This window comes from Oratosquilla oratoria, chromosome 5, assembly GCF_046742065.1.
Source record: "Oratosquilla oratoria isolate Oo_2021 chromosome 5, ASM4674206v1, whole genome shotgun sequence".
NCBI lineage: Eukaryota > Metazoa > Arthropoda > Malacostraca > Stomatopoda > Squillidae > Oratosquilla > Oratosquilla oratoria.
This window is the reverse complement of record NC_134781.1, coordinates 46,869,909-46,882,408: the sequence shown is the minus strand read 5'-3', so window position 1 is coordinate 46,882,408 and position 12,500 is coordinate 46,869,909. Positions and strand designations below refer to the sequence as shown.

Below are 12,500 nucleotides of genomic sequence, written 5' to 3'. Positions count from 1 at the left end.
GAAGTAATTTCCCCAATATTTTGAATCTCTTATTCCTGTGTGTGCGTGTGTGTGTGTGTGTGTGTGTATGTGTGTGTGTGTGTGTGTGTGTGTGTGTGTGTGTGTGTGTGTGTGTGTGTGTGTGTGTGTCTGTGTGTGTGTGTGTGTGTGTGTGTGAAATACAGAGATAGTCAAATATGCATTTTTAGAGAGATCGCGAGTCATTCAAAATTATTTGGAGTAAAATGTTTGAGAAACTGGAATATCGTAGGCTCTACCAATGAGAGTTCCTTATTATGTATGGGTGGGGCATGGTATAGCCAATATTACGTGATTTGAGGGAACATCTCTAACAGTAAGGTTGAATGTACGAATGCTTGTTCAACTACATGGTTGGATTTCAAGCATTCCGTTGACTAGTGTAACCGTAGCTTAGCCCTAGCCCGTAAAGGTATCACGCAAATCACTGTAGTACTGATTACATAAAACTATGAAACCTAAGCACCCCCCCCCCCAAGACGTTTGGCATCTTCAAAGCAGTGATCAGAACTATTGCATATGCAATGCAAGTTCTGCTACCAACTATCAGCAAATAAAACCCTCAACATGAACAAACTTTTCCCACAGTTGCCAAACGCACCATTGGCATAATTATTTTCTTGGGCAAAACTTATAATGCCAAATCAGGTTACTGATAATGTCATTTTACATCTTCATTGACTCAGAACGCCACACACCTACATGCCAAAAACAATAGTAATGATAATGCAGGGCACTAATTAAATTTTCGGGTCTTATGGGTGGATATCAGGGTCGGGTTCAGGGAAGGGGTACCCAGGCACCGAACTAGAAGCCTCAACAGAATATTCACAAATGAAATCCATTTAAATCGAATAAAGGGTATTTGTTGAATACAGGCTTTTATCATCAGCCGGAAACTTTGAACTGCGGTAAGATTTGAGGTCCTCCACAAAACACTCCAAGAGCACCAACAACCCTTAATTTCGCCCTGAATGGTATAAATAAACATAAAAGACCTGACCAAGTGCTCCACATCGTTACCGTTGTAGACTTGAAGGTTGCGGTGACGTCATGAGCAAAAGCAGATGCGACATGACGTCATCAGTGAACAAACTTGACATTGGCGGTTTTGCTCCTTGGTGTCTGTTCGCCTTCCTCGTGTCATGTAACAACGGACTTACCAGCAGTGCTCTCACTTACGTGCCACGCTATTGATCGCTGCTCCAGCACCCCCACCTCCCCACAACCCAACGTTCGCTCGGTACGTGTTCACTTATTCCTGTGGAGCCTAAGCTTTGTGTATATCATATTCACTCGAGGCGCTTTGCATGTATGCCTTGAAGAGACGCATTTGGACGGCGTCACAATTGTAAACTTTAATTTAGATACAATTTCTAATGAAACGTCCTTAACGATTCACCCGTAATAAGTCACTGACATTTACTAATGAAATATATCATAATACACCATACACCACACAACATAGATTTTCTTTGATGTATGGATGACTCTGAAAGGAAAATATTGTAACCGAGGTCTCTTCGCAGCTGAACGAATACAGCCATCGACATGCAATCCTCCTTTGCATCTACTGCTTGTGGCGCACACAGAAATCATCTACAGTTAACGTGTTGAACAAAATCTCCATACTGTTACCACCAAGCTGCAAGTCCCATGTCTCTGCTTCATCCCAGTGCACTTTCGAAAGCTGCATGCAAGAGTCGAGGCCTTGACCTTTACCCACTTCGACTCAGTGACGTACTTCCGAGCCATTCTAAGGCACGGTTATTTCCAGGCGGTTTCCTTCATCTGTGCAGCGAATTCGGGGCAAAACGGGGGGACTTTTGGACCAGTTAAAAACTTGTTACGTCTACACTCTTCATCCGAATGAAATATCATTATAATGTCGTTAAGCCCGTCACCGTGTTGAAGGGTTTAAAGGCGAGGGGTTTTACGCACTCTAGCGCCTACAAAAGAATAACTTTGTTTAAGGATTTTGTTCTGATCAAGACGAATTCATTCAGCTGAGGAGAAGTCATCGTCACGAAGAGGTTAAGCAGTAATGCTACAGAAAGAGAGATAGAGAGAGAGACGGGGGATGGGGAGAGAGGGGGAGAGAAGATATATATATATATATATATATATATATATATATATATATATATATATACATATATACATATATATATATATACATATATATATATACAGTATATATATATATATATATATGTATATATATGTATATATACATATATATATATATATTATATATATATATACATATACGGGGAGAGAGGGGGAGAGAGGATACATATATATATATATATATATATATATACATATACATATATATATATATATATATACATATATGTTTATATATACATATATATATGAATATAATATATATATATATATGTGTATATGTATATATATATGTATGTATGTATATATATATATATATATATATATATATATATATATATATAGAGAGAGAGAGAGAGAGAGAGAGAGAGGGAGAGAGAGAGAGAAAGAGAGAAAGAGAGAGAGAGAGAGAGAGAGAGAGAGAGAGAGAGAGAGAGAGAGAGAGAGAGAGAGAGAGAGAGAGAGAGAGAGAGAGAGAGAGAGAGCAGGTGTTGTTTGCTGACGACACTGCACTTGTGGCAGGATCAGAGGAGGGATTGAGGAAGTTAGTGACGGAGTTTGGGAAGGTGTGCGAAAGAAAGAAGGTGAAGATAAATGTGGGTAAAAGTAAGGTGGTGAGATGTACAAAGGGAGAAAGTGGCAGTAGACTGGAAGTGAGTATTAAGGGAGAAAGACTGGAGGAAGTGGATAGTTTTAGGTATTTGTGTGCGAATGTGGCGGGATAGGGAGTAGAGGTGGAGGTAGAATATGGATTAAGAGAAGCGAGTAAATGCCTTGGGGGATTAAAAAGTGTATTGAGAAATAGATATCTGGGAATGGATACTAAGAGGAGATTGTATGAAGGAGTGACTGTGCCGACAGCACTGTATGGGGCAGAAACATGGGACATAAGAGAGGAAGAGAGGATTTTGAATGTGTTTGAGATGAGGTGCTTGAGAAGTATGATAGGGATTACTAGGCTGGATAGAGTGAGAAATGAGGAGATGAGGAGGAGAACTGGGGTGAAAAGGGAGTTGGGAGATAGGGTTGATGAAAGAGTATTGGGATGGTTTGGACAAATGGAAAGAATGAGTGAAGAAAGATTAGTAAAAGAGGAGTGGAAGGCAGAGGTGGAAGGAGTGAACATGAGGGGCCGACCAACAATGAGATGGCTGGATGGGGTAAAAGGGGCTTTGGGAAAGAGGGGAATATCTGTTGAGGAAGGAAGGGAGAAGACAGAAGATAGGGGTGAATGGAGAATCCTTGTGTATGGGTGTTGCTGTGATGCATAGGAGTGGGTGGGGGATGGTGGTGAGGGAGTGTGTGTGAAAAATAATTTGACGCAGTCCGAAGGGATTTCTTCCCGTCTTCTCTTTTTCTGCATGAGGGGAGAGCGGGGGGGGGGGGCACCCCGATTAAATGAAGCGGCTTTGCTGTGGATGTGCTGTGTCTTGCGACACTGGTTCTGACCCAGGGCAGTGGATGAGATGCAAGGATGACCCGTCATCCAGGAGGAGCCAAGATAAGAGGGAGGGAGGGAGGTGAATGGGAGTGGAGTATGCGGGGATGGAATGGGTGGGAGTAGATTTTTTTTTTTTTTTTTTTTTTTTTGCTACCTCACTTGTACGGGTGAAAAGCCTTTGGTGTATGTATGTATGTATGTATGTATGTATGTATGTATGTATATATACATATGTATGTATGTATATACATATACATATACATATATATATATACATACAGACAGATAGATAGATAGAGAGAGATAAATAGATATATAGATAAATAGAGAGAGAGAGAGAGAGACAGACAGAGAGAGAGAGAGAGAGAGAGAGAGAGAGAGAGAGAGAGAGAGAGAGAGAGAGAGAGAGAGAGAGAGAGAGAGAGAGAGAGAGAGAGAGAGAGAGAGAGAGAGAGAGAGAGAGCCAAGATTCTCTACATTTAATGCAATTTTTCAAGCACATTATATCTCCTTCCCTAAACAGAACCCCTCCACAGTTTTATTACCTTTCCACTCATTCCCAAATACCTATTACTCATTGCCCTTTTCATTCCATTTAAATATTTATTCGTTTCTATATCTAATCTCCACTCCCTCAAGCACCTCAGTATTCGCACTCACTTTTAACCTGCCACCATCAACATTCTTTGTACATCTTACCTTTCCTCACATTTATTCGTAACTTTTCTTCTCTCATACACTCTGCCAGAATTAGCCACCAACTACTTCAGGCTCTCCTCCGAACTAGCCACAAGTGTAGTCATCCACAAGTCCACCTCTGCCTGGTAGTCTTGTATTTACTTCTATTACCACGGAATCCATATACACATTAAACAGCCATGGCAACACCACACAGCCTGGCACTTGCCTCCAACCATTCACTTTTACCCTTCTCAGTCTTGATACATGTTCTATGATATATGTAGATTCTATGATATATGTAGAAATGTTTGGTTGCTTTCAACAGACTTCTTCCGTTCCAGCACGCATCACAACACTTCTCTATCAATCCTGTCATACACTTTCTCCGAATCTAGGAATACCCAAAACATTGCTTTCCGCTAAATACTTCTTGCATATCAGTCATACTACAAATACCTGATATATACAGCCATTTCCTCTCCTAGACCTACGCTATTCTTCTTTATTCATTCCCTCTGCTCCCTTCCTAATCCCCTCAAACCTCACCCATACATCTTATAAGCTACACTCAACAAACTAATCCCTCTGAGATTATTGCATTTATACTTCCCCTTATATCGAGGGACCCCATATACACTGCTCCCACAATTTTCTGAGAAAACACACGGAACAACCTTACTAACCACTCTACCATGACTGCGCTACCATTTGCCGCATTCCCCATGACGCCCATTTAATCGTGGTGGCCTATCACTTTCATTTCTTTCAATGACGCCAGTCCCTCCTCTCCTTTTGTACTCACAGTCATTCTCCTAGCATCTTTTGACAGATACAATCATAGCATATCTATCATATTCTATCTATCGATATACCAAAGGCTTCTTCCTTTTTATAAGCGAGGGGTCATTCCTGTCTCCTCCCCACTGCCCTAGTTGGAAGCAATGCAGTAAGACATAGCTCGTCTACAGCAAGACCGCTTCACTTAATCGGCAACCCCACTCCCCGTTCCTTCATGCGGAAAATAAAGAAAACGCGGAGAAATCATTTCAGGTGCGTCAAAATATCATCCATACACAAGCATCCTCCACTCACCCCTATCCCTTGCCTTCTCCAGTCCTTGCTCAACAGACATTCCCCTCTTGTTCAAAGCCTCTTTCATCCCCCATCAATTCATCTCATCCTCGGTGGTCCTCTCATGTTCACTTCCTTCCTCCACCTCATAATTGGAAATACTCATCCCATCAGCCCATGACTACCTTCTCGTCCATTAAAATACGTTATTTTCCTTCCACCCTCTACCCAACCAGATTCACCTCTTTGTGTGCTTTTCATTTCTTTTCAAAGTATATCTTATTCCTTTCAAAATTCTCAGACAAACATCTACCCCACACCCTCCCTTTTCTTTGCCTCTTTTACATTGTTTTTCGTTTCCATCATCTTCATTCTATACCTATTATACCGTCCTCATTCCTTCTTTGTAGTCATTCTTCATATGCACACCTTTTCCAGCCATTACATCGCAATCATCTTTTCATTCCACAATTCACTACCCTTCTGCTTCTACCTACTTACCTCATCTCGCACAACATTTTTGCACACTTCAAATCCTTCTCCTTCAAGTACATTCATTTCCCATTCTCTCTTCCGTCCTCTCTTTCACAACATTCCACACTTGGCAGGAACTTGTAGACAGAAGGTCACTAAAAATTCGGCAGTAGGTCGCTGAATAATTAATATATACTGTAGCTTGGGTCATGACCTGATCTTGGTCAGTGGAATTAGGGGTGAATCAGTGTGGAGCGTTAATATTAAACAGGTAAGACACTCCCATGCAGAGAACCAAATTCACATTCACATTCTACTATACCATTTCCTCCTCATCCCTTCCTATCCCCCATACTGAGCGCAGAACCCAACCCCCAAAGTTACGCATTTGTCGGCCAGAATTAGACAAGTTGAAGAACATCAAGAGGCCCAAATTCCACTATAAGTCGTGTTTGTATGTTCACGAGTTATATATGAGATACATGAAATAAATGGTAATTGTTTTATATTAGGTTTTAATTATGTTGCTTTGTTCCCTACTCTTTTATTTCAGTACGATGAGCCCCTTTGTTAACTGTTAAGGTGTGATTTTATGCAGATGAATGTTGTAATCAGAGAACATTTAACGGCCAACATCAAGTGGGTGGGGAGGTCACCAAGATAAGTTTACATCACCAGTATAACTTGTATTGGGGATAGAAGGATTTTGTAGGAATTACTGTATCATTTTTTCTACGACAGGACCTGGTGTCCTTATGTATACAGTATATCCACTTCCATTCCTTGTCTTTTTACTTTTCTCTGTTGCGAAGATTCCTACATGTAGATTATCATCCGTACAGGGTGGCACTTTTCCTCTTATTCTAAGTGTTTATTTTATTTTTCATTTTGCAATCGGATACACGGATATAAAAATACAATGTATAAAACTACGAGGATGACACAAAAAAGCATTTGCTTCACTTTCGTGGGCCCGCTCTTCGGAGCAAAGGGTTAATAGATCATATTATCTCATCTAACCTTCTCATGCCAAGATGAACTCTTCTGTTCTGGTTGCCACCTCCAGGCTATTTAATTAATCTCCAAGGTACGGTACTCCTCGGTAGCGCAGTTGTCATAGCCTATCTTGATTAACTAAACAGTACTTCTTTGTCAACAAATTAAATTTTCTTCAAAAAAATATCCATTATCTTCTATGTGACAAAGATGAATCTCCCTGATAGATGCTAGCGTAAAGTCAGTTCTTTAAAACCATAATTAAGACAACAGAATTACATAGCTAAGAATGGCCCTATCGATGTTAATATTTTATTAAAATTAAGAGGCTTATATTATTATAAATTATTTTTTTCGTGGGGGTTGCGTCTAAAGTTAACTACTTGCACCAGTACCGGCATCTACTTCACCTGCCGATATTTTTACATGAAGGCCGTGCCGTACACAAGCAATACTTAAGTTTTCTTTCATAATCCCAATTTTTTTGTTGCCCCTATCTATGTTAACTCAAAGGAGTAGGTCCCCCATGGACTATGTTGGCTAGTTTTCTTTGAAGCAGACTGATACGGAAGAAAATGTAAGCAAAGGGCAAACTAAAGTAAATTATCAACTTATTCATTTATTTACATACATAAAACCATACTGAACGTTTAGTTTTATTTCTCAGTGGCCACCTTGCATATATATATATATATATATATATATATATATATATATATATATATATATATATATATATATATATATATTATATATATATTATATATATATATATATATATATATATATATATATATATATATATATAAACCTTGCATATATATTATATATATGTATATATATATATAAATATATATATATGTGTGTGTGTGTGTGTATATATATTATATATATATATATATATATATATATATATATATATATATATGTGTGTGTGTGTGTGTGTGTGTGTGTGTGTGTGTGTGTTCACCTTCACCTCGGATCTGCTGCAGCCTCTGTTCGAGACAGCCAGACACCACCCTACGGCAGTGAGCTCAGAGCTCATTATTTGCCGATCTCTGGGTAGGTCTGAGACCACTCACACACCACACACCGGGACAGCAAGGTCACAACTCCTTGACTAACATCCCGTACCTACTCACTGCTAGGTGAACAGGGGTTACACGTGATAGGAGACAAACCCAACTTATCTCCGCCCGGCCGGGGAATCGAACCCCGGTTCTCCGGCTTGTGAGGCCAGTGCCTTACCAATCCGCCACCGAGCCGTGTGTGTGTGTGTGTGTGTGTGTGTGTGTGTGTGTGTGTATTCACTTGGTCTTTGGATCACGTGTTGGACTCGTGATCGACAGCTATTTCCCTCCTGGAAGAGAGCTTAGAGCTCGTAGGTCCGATCTATGGGTAATGCTATGACCTTGCACACACACACACACACCCAACTCCCCGCCCACGAGAGTCAGAGTAACGACCCGAAGCGCAGCGGATTCGAACCAAGAACTGCGGGCCACTATGGTGGCAGTTCAGCGCTCTACCAACTACGCCACCGAGTCGTGTGTGTGTGTGTGTGTGTGTGTGTGTGTGTGTGTGTGTGTGTGTGTGTGTGTGTGTGTGTGTGTGTGTGTGTGTGTGTGTGTGTGTGTGTGTGTGTGTGTGTGTGTGTGTGTGTGTGTGTGTGTATTCACCTCGGATTTGCTGCAGTCTCTGTCGAGACAGCCAGACACCACCCTACGGCAGTGACCACAGAGCTCATTATTTGCCGATCTCTGGGTAGGTCTGAGACCACTCACACACCACACACCGGGACAGCAAGGTCACAACTCCTTGACTAACGTCCCGTACCTACTCACTGCTAGGTGAACAGGGGTTACACGTGAAAGGAGACAAACCCAACTTATCTCCGCCCGGCTATATATATATATGTATGTATATACATATTTACCTTGAATTTACCTTGAAGCCCTTCTGCCTCAAGGGGGTGTTGCTCCCCCGATGGAACTTGAGGCAAGCCCATGTATGTATATTTCTATATGTATATGTGTATATATATATACATATATACATATATATATATATATATATATATATACATATATATATATATATGTATATATGTATATATACTAACAAGAACACGGGTACGTATGTTCACTTATGCAAAGTAGACCACTTGGAAAAAGAAACTAACGAAGCAGAGCGCTTTCGTATATTACATCTTCAGTGCAAAAAGTACATAGTTAATAGACATACATAGAGTATATATACATGAAAAAGGAACAAGGACAGTTTACATAAGGGTAGAGGACATTTACCTCCTGGAAGGCGGTCAGTCAGGTCGCAAGGGTCAATGCGTCCACTAATGAGGGTGGGGCGACATTAGGTTACAGTCGCAGGGTTACATTTTACCTGTTATTATTTTGCTTGTTTCTTGACAGATAAAATTGTCAAGTTTATTTATATAAGCCCTTGTGTAGGTTGGTCTTTTGATCACTGGTGGTATGGATCAAACTATACTCTATTAAGTTTTTTACTATTATGTTGTTAGTATAATCGATTGCATGGGCATTACCCCAATCAACTGGATGATTATTCAATTCAAAATGCTTGAAGATTCCACTGGAATTATTGCCATCCCTAACATTTTTCTTATGTTGTTCATTTCTAATGTTTAAGGGTTTGGCAGTTTGACCTGTGTAAAATTGATTACACATTTTGCAAGGAATTTTATAAATGCATCCTTTTTAAACTTCAATACTATTATTGATGATCATACGTTTTACTGTACTATCATTTTTAAAAACTACCTTTTACGTTAAATGTTTTTAATAATTCTATAACACTTAAAAAAAATTCTTGAAATGGCAAAAATAAAACATTATGATAACTAAAAGGTGATTTTGGCTAAGAAGTTAAAAATTATTTTCTTGCAAAATCGTAGGCAATATTAAGGAATTGTTTAGGGTATTTTAATTTTAGCCCAATGTTAAAAACATTTCTGATTTCGTCATCAATAAATTCAGGACTACAAATACGGAAAGCTCTAAGAAACATTGAAGAGAAATTAGAACGATTAATACTATTTGGATGAGAATAATAATAATGAATATATGAGCTTACATTGGTTGGTTTTCGATATATTTTAGATTAAGGCTGTTGTCATGACTAGGATAGTACAATCTAAGAAAAGTAAGGTAAAATTTTTCTCAATTTCTAAAGTAAATTTAATAGAATCAACAAGGGTATTTAATTTGGTTAAAAAATCATGAACATTTTTATCTTCTGGCCAAAGACATAAAATGTCACCAATTCCTTGGAAAATGTGTAACCAATTTTACATAGAATTGAACAACAAAAGAAAAATGTTAGGGATGGCAATAATTCCAGTAGAATCTTCAAGCATATTGAATTGAATAATCATCCAGTTGATTTGGGAAATGCCCATGCATTCTATTATACTAACAACATAATAGTAACTTAATAGAGTGTAGTTTGATCCATACCACCAGTGATCAAAAGACCAACCTACGCAAGGGCTTATATAAACTTGACAATTTTATCTGTCAAGAAATAAGCAAAATAATAACAGGTAAAATGTAACCCTGCGACTGTGACCTAATGACGCCCCACCCTCATTAGTGGACGCATTGACCCTTGCGACCTGACTGACCGCCTTCCAGGGGGTAAATGTCCTCTACCCTCATGTAAACTGTCCTTGTTCCTTTTTCATGTATATATACTCTATGTATTTCTATTAACTATGTACTTTTTGCACTGAAGATGTAACATACGAAAGCGCTCTGCTTCGTTAGTTTCTTTTTCCAAGTGGTCTACTTTGCATATATATATATATATATATATATATATATATATAATATATGTGTATATATATGTATATATATATAAATTGTATGTATATATACATAAAATGTATGTATATATATATATATAATATATGTGTATATATATTATATATATATATATATATATATATATATATATATATATATATATATATTGTGGTATGAATGTGGTGCAGATAGGGGTGCGCGGTTGACACCCCCGAAAGGGGTCAAAGGTCTCGGTGTAGGAAGGAGGGCGAAGGACGCGCGAGGGTGGGTGGCTGCCAGTGCGCATGTGTAACGAGAAGGCGCAAGTGATAACTTGATAGGATTAGAATTAGTAGAGCTACTGGTTTTAGGTAAGGTAGATTGTAGAGTGAGAGAAGTGAGTCGGGGGATTGAAAAGTGAAACAAAAAGCCGAAGAACTAGGAAATCACAGAAATTAGGTACGTGTGCTACAAGTCTTACATATACATATAATATATATATATATATATATATATATATATATATATATATATATATATATACATATATATACACAAGTAGTATTAAAATCGACAGCAATCTGACAATTGATAATCTTCTTGTATGTATTTTCAAGGTTTCTAACAAGTATCCGGCCATTCTGTGCTCATCCCCCGAATGACCGGATCCTTGTTAGAAACCTTGAAAATACAAACAAGAAGATTATCAGCTGTCAGAATGCTGTCGATTTTAATACTACTTGTATACAAGAAAATTTGCTCCCATATTTTTCAAATATACATACACATACACATACACATACACATACATGTATGTATTTATATGTGCATGTATATGTCGAACGCTTTACTAAAGCCAACGTAAATAACATCGTAACTATCACTGTTATCTGACGCCTTGTAAATATTTGTTTAAAGATAGAATAGTTACACATGACCTACCTTGGTGAACCTATACTATGAGTCACGAATCAAATTATGTCTCTCGGTGTGATCTCTGATTCTATAAACTATTATTGATTCTAGCAGTTCACCTATAACCGACGTCAAATAGGCACGAACCCAGTGTCTACCAAATTACTAAATACTTTCGGTAACTGGTCGCATATTTCTAATTCACACTCTTTAAGCACTCTCGGAAAGAATTCGTCTGGACCCGGGGATTTTGTAGTTTTGAGTCTATCAGTCTGTTTCGCCAGTTCTTCCTGGTGTTAGTCGCAGTCAGGAACCATACCAAACCATTTTGTTAACACCGTGAGAAAATATTTATCAAACGCCTCGCTCATTTTTTCCTCCGAATGTATCAAGACATCTTCGTCGGTCTTAATAGAGCTTATCTTTTCTTTATTCTTTTTTTGTTCTGTAGAGATGAAAGAAGCCCTTTGGGTTGGATCTCGCTTGTCTGGCAACCTTTTGTGGTTACGTTTCGTTGTGCGCGTGTTCTTTTTAACCAGTCTAGCCATATCGTTATACTTAGATATAAGGTGCGTTTCCGTTTTCTATTTTGATATAAAACCCTCTTTTTACTCCGATCTCTACTATCATATAACGCAACATTTCTACTTACTCCTGTCCCCTACATAGAACAAAACAATTAAAACCTAACTAGGCTTGAGATGATTAATTTGCATACTTTAGACACTGAAAACCTGAGGTTTCTCTTAAGCTAAATAAAAGTTTGCCGTAAATCAGAACATCATTGAAAGCAATACTCTACTTCGAATGAAAAACTAGTTTATACACACATATACATATTGTACATACACACACACACACACATATGCGTGTCTGTGTTACTTTAAACTGACGGAATTCGTTTGGCGTTAAACAGCAATCCGCAGAAAAGGATTAAGAGTTGACAATTGTTT

General features: G+C 38.5%; 1 protein-coding gene across 5 annotated transcripts in view; it reads right to left on the bottom strand.

Annotated features, from left to right (window-relative positions):
• LOC143025498 (uncharacterized) overlaps positions 1 to 12,500 on the bottom strand; it is a 1,024,106-nt gene that overhangs the window by 442,711 nt on the left and 568,895 nt on the right. The gene's annotated exons all lie outside the window — the stretch shown is intronic.